The 12,272-nt window shown below is 33.1% G+C and overlaps 1 protein-coding gene and 1 long non-coding RNA gene across 2 annotated transcripts in view; one reads left to right on the top strand and one right to left on the bottom strand.

Annotated features, from left to right (window-relative positions):
• LOC124354058 (zinc finger protein 350-like) overlaps positions 1-12,272 on the bottom strand; it is a 69,405-nt gene that overhangs the window by 56,232 nt on the left and 901 nt on the right.
• LOC124354059 lies at positions 946-1,413 on the top strand. The gene is made up of 2 exons (XR_006921654.1): positions 946-1,100; positions 1,324-1,413. It is a non-coding gene; the product is annotated as an uncharacterized LOC124354059 (long non-coding RNA).

The raw sequence follows: 12,272 nt of genomic DNA on the forward strand, positions 1-12,272 counted from the left end.
AGAGTGACTACGACTAGTGAGCTAGTGACAGACAGCCCGGATAAGGTTATGTTATATTGATGGTAAACTAACACCAAAAACTGACGTTTTGGCGTTCGTTCGTTACTCGTTTGTTACGGTGTTAAAGTGTTATACAATTTGTATTCTTATTCTTGTATTTGTTTAAAATGAAAAGAAGCTATCAAAGTGGGGCAAAGAAAAGGCAAGACAAGAAGAAAAGAGAAGAGGATGCTTCAAAGTGTTCTTCCACCCTATCTGCTTGGTTATGTTCCTACTACTAGTACTACTACAACTAAAAGTACTAATGTCACATCTACATCTAGTACTGAAACTAGACCAATAATTGGTGAGTGGTTTGAATTTAGATACGGTATTTAGGCCTAATTAATTAGCTTGGCCAATAACTATATAATTAATATCTTAAAATTTAACTATGTTAAAATTAACTGTGTTAAAATTTAACTAGAGTTTGGATGTTTGATTGAGTTTAGACCACTGTTGTCTGACTCAGACTGCAATCTATTCTAATCTAATAAGCAATGTTTGTTTGTGAATTTATCACTAGTCATATATAGGCTACATATTACCTACTATTGTGTAGTGGTCATTTAATTTTTTATGTGATTTTCATGATTCCTTTGGTTTCTACTTCTTTCTGTGTAGGTATTTTATTTGTTTATACATGCACAGCAGCACAGCATGAATATCTATCATAGTAATTTTATATCTTTTTGTGATAATATGATGTAAAAAATGCACCACACTCGCTTGCACATTCATTATTTATGAGGCCATGTATCTACTCTTTTTATATTTTTTTATATATTTTTATATATTTTATTATATCTTTACAATGTTATTAAAATTGGCTTTAAATTATATGTTATATGTAACTTAATGTTATTTTGACTTGCTATTTTTTATTGCAGCCTCAGTCCCCAGGAAATGAGATTGAAGAGGAAGTTACAGCTCAAGATAACGCTGAAGAAAGTATTGATGAAGAAGTAACATGCCTAGGGCTAGGGCATCAACAAGAAAATTGTGCCAAACCTCCAACAAGTCCTACGTCAAGCAGTGAACTGATCGGCGTAAATGATCAAGTAAGTAGACATGCCAAGTACAGAATACTTATATTATATTTTTCAACATAACAACATATGCTGTTTTATCGCCCTAAACATGGAATCCCTACGATAAAATATTCCATGGTTACATGGAAGTAAACAGTATTACTTCCATGTAAACATGGAATTACAGTAAGTCCCTATTGTTATGATCATGTTTGTAAGAAAAAAATACTAATGCATTGCAATCTACTTACAGGTGGAATGTAGCCGGACGAATAAAATTAATGAAACTTGTTTAAACACCGGAGAACCCCATTTTCCAGACCAGATCATCGATCCAGAGGTGTGAAAAAACGAATTATTGAATTAGGACTAGGACCCTATCAACCAGTTGGCCCATTTCCATATGATGGGAAAACAAGGTAGGTCCTTTTCAGACAATTATTTTACCCTGAAGTCAAAGTCTGGGCTCAAACTGAAAAGAACTTGGTTGTGCTATTCGTCCAAATTGGATTGTGTTTATTGCCAACCTTGCTGGTTGTTTTCCCCAGAAAGGACCTGTAGGAGGATGGGATTCAGGATTAAGGGACTGGAAACATTTGTCTGATCGCATAAAGACCACATGAGAATTCACAGCACCATGCTGATTCCTGCTTGGTTTATGAGCAATGGCGACGTCATGGCTCAATAGACAATGCACTAGAAAAAGGTTTGAAGGAGGAGCGGAATTTTTGGAGGAAAGTTTTGAAGAGGGTCTTAGATGTCTCCCCTTATGTTGGCAACATGCAACCTTCCTTTTCGTGGAGACAGTTGGCATATCACTGATAGAAATAAAGGTAATTTTCTATCATTGATTGAATTGCTGTCAAAATATGACACTATCCTAGAAGATCTAATTACAAGGCCAAGTGGTACTGTTAATTATCTCAGTCCAAACAATTCAGAATGAAATTATTTCTCTGATGGCTAGTGAAGTGCTTAGTGGAATTAAAGAAGAGCTTCTGAGTGCGCCTTTTTTTCTCCATAATTTACGACACAACACAAGATGTAAGTAAAGTAGATCAGCTAAGCGAAGTTTTTCGCTATGTAAAGATTGACCATGACCAACTCGGAAAACCTTGTTGAGTTGAAGAATTTGTGAAACGTTTACATCTTTCACAGCAGTTACTGACCAAACCGCTTCGGGGCTAGAAGACGTCATCATAAAATCAATTTCAGAAAAAGGCCTTGACATAACAAAATGCAGAGGACAAGGATACGATGGTGCATCGGTCATGAGTGGTGTGTATAATTGGAGTACAAAAAGAGAATCCAAGAACTTGCACCCCATGCCTATTTCATTCACTGTGCCAGCCATAATTTGAATCTGGTTCTTAAAGATGCCGTTGAATGCAATCGAGAAATAGCACAATTTTTTGAGACGGTGCAAAATATTTACAGTTTTTTTGGCCACAGCATTGTTCGGTGCAAGAACTAAAAGTCGTTTCTGGTTGTACAGAGAATCCGAAGGCTCCTGTTCCTAAAGACAAGGTAACATTAAAGACTTTAAACCCTAACACGTTGGGCAGGGAGATATGAAGCTGTGTACGCTTTAAAGGAAAGGTTTCGGTGATGTAATGAAAGCCTTAAATAAAATAATTTTGACAAGCAAAAAGCCAAAGGAAAGGAATGAAGCTGAGGGGCTCAAAAAAAGGTTAGAATCTTTTTAGTTTTGTTTTGCTCTTGACTGTCCAGTGCAAAATATTAGGGGAAATAAACATTGCCTCAAAATCCTTGCAAACGGAATCTATTGATTTAATGACAGCGTACGATCTCCTAGGCAATGCTTTATTGAAAGTAACCGAACTTCGTTGGTCCTTTTGAAGAAGTCTGTAGTGAAGCAGAAGAAGTATGTTCAAAATGGGGGATTACGATTACCCATGAATTTATTGGCCAACGTGCAAGAAAGGTAAAAAAGCACTTTGATGAACTTTGTGAAGACCAAAGACTGACAGATCCTAAAAGCAATTTCAGAGTGACAATATTCTTCCCAATGGTTGATACTATAGTGTCACAAATTGACAACCGTTTTAAAGGCAATGAAAGCAAGTGATTGAATGCCTATAAAATTGTTCACCCTTCTTTCCTGGCCTCATGTTCAGATGAAGAACTGCGTTGTGAAGCTGATAATTTTGTAAGCAGATTTTCAGATGATGTAACGCCATTGTTCAAAAGCTCAGATTTTATCAGTAAGAATGCTTTTCAATCCAAATTAAAGGATTTCAAAGAAGTAAAAGAAGTTGCAAATCTCCTACTCATTGAAAACAGTTCCCTAGCATCAACCTACCCGGATGTACTAACAGCATTGCTTTATGTACCTCACAGTCCCTGTGACAGTAGCCAAAGCAGAGAGATCATTCTCAAAATTAAAACTCATCAAAAACTACCTGCGAAGCTCCATGTCCCAACAACGTCTCACTGATTTGGCTCTTTTGTCTATTGAAAATGACAGAGCCCGAAAAATAGATTTTGACCGAATTATTGATGTTTTTGCTAGTGTCAAGTCAAGAAGAAAGTCTTTTTAGTAAGTTCAGTTGCATTCTCACTATCAAACTAGTTGGGCAATTTTAAACTTGAGAATGAGTGGGTATTACCACCATTGATCATATATAATTAATGGTATTACCAGTATTACCATAAACACCATAAATAAATATACAATTTATTGTGTATTCAAGTATTACATAATTAATGATATTACTTGTATGTTTATCTACTAAACTACATTGCTTGGATGTAGGCCTAAGAAGAGACTAAAAAGTTTTTTAAGACATCAGCACTTATGTCTTTATTTATTTATTATCTATTGTGAATAAAATTTGAAAAAATAATTATGTTTTTCATTTTCCTTTCAGCACTATAAATAGAATACCAATCACAATGGTAAGCTGAAAAAATAATGGCTCTAAAAACCAAACTAATGGCACCAGGGCCAGGAGTCATACAAATTTGCATATAAAATCATTACCAGTTTATGACCTTACCGTAGAAATTTGTAAACATAGTTTAAGCAAACAATTAAGTATTATAGATTTAATAAGAAAAAAAGGTAATAATAATAATAATAGGATAATAATAAAAAAAATGCACATATATTCTAAGCCTAAAAGATCCAATTACTGTATGCTTATATCTATTAATTAAAAAAAGTGCGAAATATATAACAAAGGGGGGCCCCGAATGGACTTTCTCTTTCTGCCCGGGGCCTCCAAGGGCCTAGCTACGGGCCTGGCCCCAGGGGTCTGTATTGGGACCATGAAACGGCTTATCAATACTACCTCTCAAATGAATTAGTGGTAAATTCAGACAAAACAAGTCCACCAGCTTGGAAGATAAGATGTAAAGATGTACTGTATAAAAGAATAAATTTCAATCACAGGACTTATTGTAAGATGTGCAATGTGTGTTAGCAATATCAGTTCTATATATATATATATATATATATATATATATATATATATATATATATATATGTATAGAGGCAACATTGAGTACAATGATGGCATATATCACAATATGGGATTTGGCTAAATGTAAGTGAAAATGTTTACATTGGTCTTATGGGTATCCATGTTGGCAAGGAAAAAAATTTTAGATATTTATTGCAGCTGGTAGAAGTAAAGGAAATTAGTTGTACTTCTTCATTAAACTGTAAGATAATTTATAACATAACTTTATTTCAAACACTGCTTTGGACAATAATTTTTGTTTCTATACACCTTAATTAAACACTTTAATTTATTGTTTTATAGGCATCAATATAAATCGGCCAAATTTTTACCCAATACAACAAACCCTATTCTTTAACACCTTGCCTACCACCATAAGAGATTCTCAAGATTCCTGGATTGCCAACTTGTGCAGTCGTGTTTTTGGTTGTGAAATTAGTTTTGGACTATTGATGCTGGTTAATAAAATTGATTTTCACAAAACACATGTTAAGGGGATGGGGGGTTAACTCAGACCCGATCGGTTCGGCAACTATATTTTTCAACGAAAATTGCCTTTAAAAAATTGTTGCCGACCCGATCGGACCGACGTTCAAATTTCAGTCGACCTTTATATTTTACTTTATACTACTGTGATGACAGAGTGTGCGCGCACTGGCTGACTAGCACCAGCTGTTACCAGACCCCAGCTGGTGCCAGACACAGTACTTACTCGTCCCCCACTCCTTTTCCTTGCCGCTTACAGCTGTAACGCGGGTTGTTTCGCGCCTAAATACTAACCTCATTGATACTTCACATCTTTACATTCAAGCTATGTCTATCCGTGTGCGTAGGCATTATTTTAATTGTGTTAACAACTCTCCAAGATGGATGAAAACCTAGAGGACAATGACAAACAGTTGTTTCTGGATCACTACGTTTCAGAATCATCTACGTTTGTTGGAGAAGGTAAAAACAAACTAGATCAAGAAAAACTGCAAGATTTGCTACCAAACAGCTATGCTTCAAGGAGGTCGACTTGCAGCCAAGAATCTTAAAAAAGTGACCACTTTTAGTGAATTATGTCTAGGGAAGCCTAATCTCTGCAAAGACTGCTTCAAGAATATTCACAAATAAATTTGAATACAACTATGTAATCCTCTATTTCACATATCTTTGTAACCTATTCATAATAAACTTAAAACCTTGCTATCCTCAAACATATCTTTGTAACCATAATAAACTTTGTTTTTCATAACAAATTGAATACAAAATATAATTTACTACCCAATAACTCAAAACTAACAGCTTCAAAACTTTGGCGAGGAAAGTACAATATTAAATTAAAACAACGTTTGTTTCAATTATTTAAAAATGTATAAAAGAAAAAAACCTAAAACATTTTTTTCTTAAAAAAAAAAAACCTGCTGACCCGATCGGGAGTCAAATGTTAACGATATTGCGTAGTGTTTTTAGCTACCTATAAACAATAAAACGACTGCAGACAACGTTCTCTGATTAGTCTCATATCTGTTTAGAAAACTTAGTTCAGTCATTTGCTACTAGAGTCAAATGTAACGTCCACAGGGGCAACAAAGAAAAACAATGGAAACGTCATTGTGCCAGCTGATTGGGTCAGCATTGCCAAGTTGTAGCAATTACGTCACCGACCGATCGGGTCGGCATGGCAGGCAAGGTGTTAATATAGATAGATAAATACAATAAAATAAAAAGAAACTATAGGAATGTTTGTGAGAACATCACATTATTCATCACACACTATACAATTTTAAATAATTAAGTTATTTAATTTAGAATTGTTATTTTATATGGGAAATGTTTTATAATCATGATGGTTTTATATTATACAATAACAAAAAAATCTCTTCAAGATTAAACATAGCGATCACAAAGGAATACAGATTTGTACTGCATATAATTTGTTTTGTTTACACATAAATTTTGCAACTTCCTTTGACCTTAAATAGTCATAATAAATCTCTTTATTTTTTTACCATTGTTAGTATAATGACATTTCAGAAGCACAGATTTATTTTTGACAAACTGTTTACAAATTACTTGAGTTCTGCTTAAGCATTGTTGAAATGACAATGTTAAACTTTCAGCACTTATATGACCTTATTTTAGTTGTAGAATTTTGTGTATTTTTGCTGGCTCTTAAGTCATTAAAAACATTCCAATACTCTGTACGCAATGAGCTGTACATACATACATACTTGTATCTAGCTTTTATGTAACTGTGCTTAGTTAATTTACACTGTATTAAAAATCCCACTATTTGTGAAGTTCGTTCAATAATTATAATTTTATTGAATAAAATACAAACCAATTTAAATCCATCAGTACCTTTGTGACGTGTTTTGGAAATGAAATAACTTAATGAGTGAAGGCAGTGGTGCTTTGGTTTGTTAGATTGTCACACCAATGTTCATTGAAATGAGAATTGCAGGGGTCAGCCTAGTCTAGTGAAACACAACTGAAGACTTTTTACATGAATCCACAAACAGTCTATTAATTATACCAAACTGCTTTTGAAATAATATTGAAATAATCCTCCATACAGCCCAGATCTAGTACAAAATGATACCACCTCTTTCCAGCGATGAACAGTTTTGCAATGCAGTGCTTCTATAGAAACATTAAACTTCACACTGGCTTTAACCAGTGGTCAATATCTCATATGTTGGTTTCTTCAAAATTGGAATAACAAAACCTTGTTTTAATTTGGGCTAATGTTTGAAATTCTCATTTCACATGATTTGTTATATTTATTGGAATGTTTGCAAAAGTGTTAAGGATAGCAATGTATAGGGGGAAAAAAAAAACACACACACACACACAGTGCGTGCAAATACAGAAATGGGGTATTTATATATATATATATATATATATATATATATATATATAAAACTATACTAAATTTATGACCTTTAGAATATTACAACATTTTTCAAAACACTGTTAGAATAACTGTTTTTATCAGTTTCTTTTTAGAAACGTATTATAACAATTTTGGTTTCTACTAACCATAAAAAAATAAAACCTTAGATTTTCTGACAATATTTATTATTACAATGTTCTCAAGTTTATTGTAAATACCTAATATATGTAGGATTACAATTTATAAACATTTTTACCAATTTATATGTTTTTGATCACAGAATCTTTGCTGCTTTCACTATTTTCAGTTGTTGTGCTCAAACTATTTAATTTACCCAAAGAATCCTATAAAACTCTACAGTTTCTGAAACTAGACTATGTTTGTGACCTTTAGGCTATCTTGGAATTTGAAATTGATATATTCAACAATATATTTTAGGTCCCTTCCTTGTTTTTTGTATGAAATAAAAACAAAGAGAATTTCTCCATTCACCATAAAAAATGTAAATGAAAATATTTATCCTAGTTACTTATTGTACTTGTATTATACTGTACCATTCATTGTGAACAAAATAATACTAAATACAGTTATGTTTGCAGTAAAAAAAACTATTGCAGATTTTAGAAAGAAAGTTTTAAAAACTGGGAAAACGGCTTGGCGTTTAAGCAAAATACTAAGGAGAGTCGGAGGGTTAACGTTGGAACTACCAGTAATATACTATTTATGATAACCTATTCTAAACCTACTTATATTAAGTAATAACAAGAAGTAGTGGCCTCTTTCTCTCCGACATCGCTTCCTTTTGGGAGACAGAAAACAAGAACGGATCTTTTCCGTTATGTGTCAGCAATTTCTAAAAATTATTTCTATGTCTTTGTAATAAAACAAATACTACATACCTTTATTCTGGAGGCCAGTAGGCGACAATATCACTAATAATTTGTTCAAATAAGTCTTTATCACGATTTCGGCGACGCCACAAAAATTCACACAAATATGAGTCAATCATAGAGCGCCGCGTACCGCACTGAACTTTATTCCGATGTTTTGCAAGCCAATGAGTTAGATCACGCGATGCTTGCCCGCTGCGCAGCGCTTCGCGCTGCTTGCTCTTTTAGAAAAAAAATTTACTCGAGCTTGCAAACTCCAAGTCCAGATCAAGCGGCGCGCGCGTTGGATCTTTCAGGAACTGACTGCACCGCTACCGTGGCTCCGTTATCGCGCCGCCTCGTTATCTTGTCCAGACGGGCAAAGTCCAACCGGTTATAACTACTGTCGGCAGTTTGTATTATCTAAAAATACCTATTCTTCCATTACAAAGTGAATTCCACTCAGTTTTGCCTCATAGACAATAAATAGAAATTGCTGACACATAACGGAAAAGATCCACAAGAACTGATAGTCATAATGACATTTAATTTTCATAGTAAGTCATATAAAGGGGTAGGGTACGATAAGCGGACCCGGTTTTTTATATCGAAATTGACAACCGATATTAGATATTACTTAATCATAACCATCGATATAATCAATCGATACTGATTCATTATTTTGAACAATTAACTTAATAATATTAATCTATATCAACAGCTGTAAACACTTTCAAATAATACACGTAAAGTAATATTTCAATTTTAGATAAGTAACATTTTTTATTATTAAAAATGGCAGTCAATTTTAGAAAACTACACGAAGTTGCTTTGAAAGATAAGACATGTGTTTCGTGGCTTCAACATGTTGGACTCGTACTGAAAACCCCATTATGTGAAATTTGTGGGAAGGAAACAACTGTAACTGTGAGAGGAGCAAATATGGTCGTCTTCAGTTTTCCTAACTTGGTTATAATAATTTGTTCGATCACAAGATGTCTAAAACTGGCCTGGCAGTAAGCATATTACCTGGGATAGAAAGGGCTAGAGGAAAATTATTGAAAAAAGTAAAAATATCTTTTTTACTGGTTAAACCTCACCTACTATGAAGGCCTTCCATCCTACTTGCAAACCAAAAGCCCCCAACAAAATTTGATCACTCTTCTTGAAGGTTAACCCAAGGCCCGACTGCTGCCGAGTACTGCTGAGAGTGCTACCTCCACCACCAGTCACAATATCACATTATCCATCCAGGGTAGACTTTAATAAGCGGCCTACACTAGTTATTCGGTTGTTTTTATAGAATGGTTTGATTTTTTTATCCAAAGGAATAATTCAATATTACGATTGATTTAACTTAGCATATGATTTCAACTTATTAGTTATAGAAATAAGCAATAAACAGCATGAAGTAACTAATATTTTGAGACTTTGAAAATGGCGATGAATGAGGAAAATAAGTGACATATTGGTTACAAGTGACGAGATTTGTTTATGTGACTAACATGTGGGTTTGGCTCCTGGTAACCCATGGGGAGAATGTTTTCCTCAATTTCACAAAAGCGGTTACTCATTGATATCTAACTGGGCAAGTTATTAATATTGTAAGGTTTCTGTGATATCTAAATCTAGGCCATAGTTGGTTTTTTTGTTTTGTAATGTTGGTGTTAAATTTGAGTTTTTTAAAATTAGAATGTAAAAGATTCTTCTTCGTTCTGTATTTTATCAAAATTTATTGTGTACGATTTGTACATGTTGAAGTTGGAGAATATATCAAACTGTCCAATAAAAACAACCGAATAATGAGTGTAGGCCGCTTATTAACCCTTTCCGGGCCAGGCGGCAATATATTGCCGCCATAGATCACGTCTGAAAAGTGCCAGGCGGCAAAATATTGCCGTCGGTGACATATGCGAAAAGCGCCAGGTGGCAATATATTGTCTCCTTGATATTCGTCGTTTTCTTAAATAAATACGACGTCAAATGATTAAAGTTTTATGTTTTTTTTATTCCCTAGTATATTTGTAGATAATTCATATGAATATCATTTTTATTTTGGAGGCCTATGCATTTTTATTTCGTAGTTGTCACGTGACATTATCAGCTAACTCGATCTTTCATTGTTAATTCTTTATGCTTTAGTGTGATCGTATTATTGTATGCTGGATTCTTCTTCATTATTTTATTTTGTGGTTGTAAATATTAGTAGTTTTAGTTGTTACATGCTTAGCTATTGTGTGTAGTAGTTACAATGACTGACAATTTGCGATCTCACAGGAGTGAAATAGTAAATAGCACATTTGTAAATAGAAAAAGTGTAAATAAATTTCAAATAAAACTGTATAAATATTTCTTGGTAAATAGGCTAGTGTTTTTTAACTGTATTGAAACTATTTATGGATCCTACAATCATCTGTTTACCGGAACATCCATAATATGAATATTTATTTTAAGTTTCTTGCAATGTAAGAGTCAGTTGCTTTAACACTTATAAAATGTTGGGAAGTACAATTATGCGTATTTATACAAAATATGTCATAAAAAATTTATTTATGAGAAAAATAACACAAAATTGTGTATGGTTGTTCCTTTCTAAATGTATAATATAATAAAGTAGCTTCCCGCATTAAAATTATTTTTCTTTTTTTAGTTATTTGCATAAAAGAATATTAAAAACTTTTTTATGTATCTATTAAAACATTTTTTTAAATTTTAAATTACTTAAAACTACATCTATATATTTTTTGTTGTTGATAGTATATATTTATACGAGTAATTTGGTGCAACTTTTAGGTCATTCTCTAATTTTTATGAAAACATATAAATTTTAATCTAAGAGACTGGAAAATCGCCAATTTTAGCCTGGCACTTTTGACTAGTCACAAGGGGATATGAGATGTGAAAAAATTTTGCAACATCTCATATTTGCTCCTGGCGCTGAAAGGGTTAGTCTCCCCTCTGTACAGTCGCCTGTATACTGCCCATGTATTTTTCAGGGGGAGACTTTAATAAGCGGCCTACACTCATTATTCGGTTGTTTTTATCGAACAATTCGATATATTATCCAACTTTGAAATGTAAACATCGTAGACAATAATAGTTATAATAAAATACCGTAACAAGTATCTCGTACATTACAATTTTAAACATAAATGTATCACTAACATTACAAAACAACAAAACCAACTATGGCATTGAGTAGTTATTTAAATGTATATCTAATAACAATCGGCAGCAGAATAATAAGCAACCTCCACCACAATTGAATTATTGATTTTCATGATAACCTACACCAACCAAATTATCAAATCGAGTTAAGTTACAGGTATTTCAAATTACAGTATAGTAGTTCAGATGTTTTTAGGATAAATTTATTTAGGTTATGTCTAATAAAATGTAACAAACAAACGAGTGTAACATTTAATTAAGTTTTATTATTTTCAAGGATAAACGTGTCTGATAGTTGGTGACACAAATAATATACATGTACATCGCCAATATACTTATGCCACCACTCAAATGCCAGAAAAAGGATTCTACTTTGTTTGTATTAATTTTGAACAATACTGTTATTCAATACATAAAAAAAGTTGACAATTAACTGTAAATAACTATAACGTTTTTTGTGTTCAATAGTTTAGGTATGTCTATCAATAATTTGGTACTCTGATTCAATTATGGTGATGGCCACTTACTAAACTGCAGCCAATGGTTTTGTATTTAATAGTTTACAATTTATAATTGATAATTTGGTACCCTGATTCTATTGTGGGGTTGGTTTAAAAATCTACTACAGCTTCATTATACAAAAACTATACATACACAAAAGGTTTTGACAAATTTAAAGGTTGGATAATACATCTCACAAAAATTCTATTTTACATTTGAAATACAGGAAAATGCATTATGGCCTACGCAGAGACAAAAGTTTACATATTACCAATCCACCATTTAGAACTTCAACTAC

The sequence above is a fragment of the Homalodisca vitripennis genome, chromosome 2, assembly GCF_021130785.1.
Source record: "Homalodisca vitripennis isolate AUS2020 chromosome 2, UT_GWSS_2.1, whole genome shotgun sequence".
NCBI classification, from domain to species: domain Eukaryota; kingdom Metazoa; phylum Arthropoda; class Insecta; order Hemiptera; family Cicadellidae; genus Homalodisca; species Homalodisca vitripennis.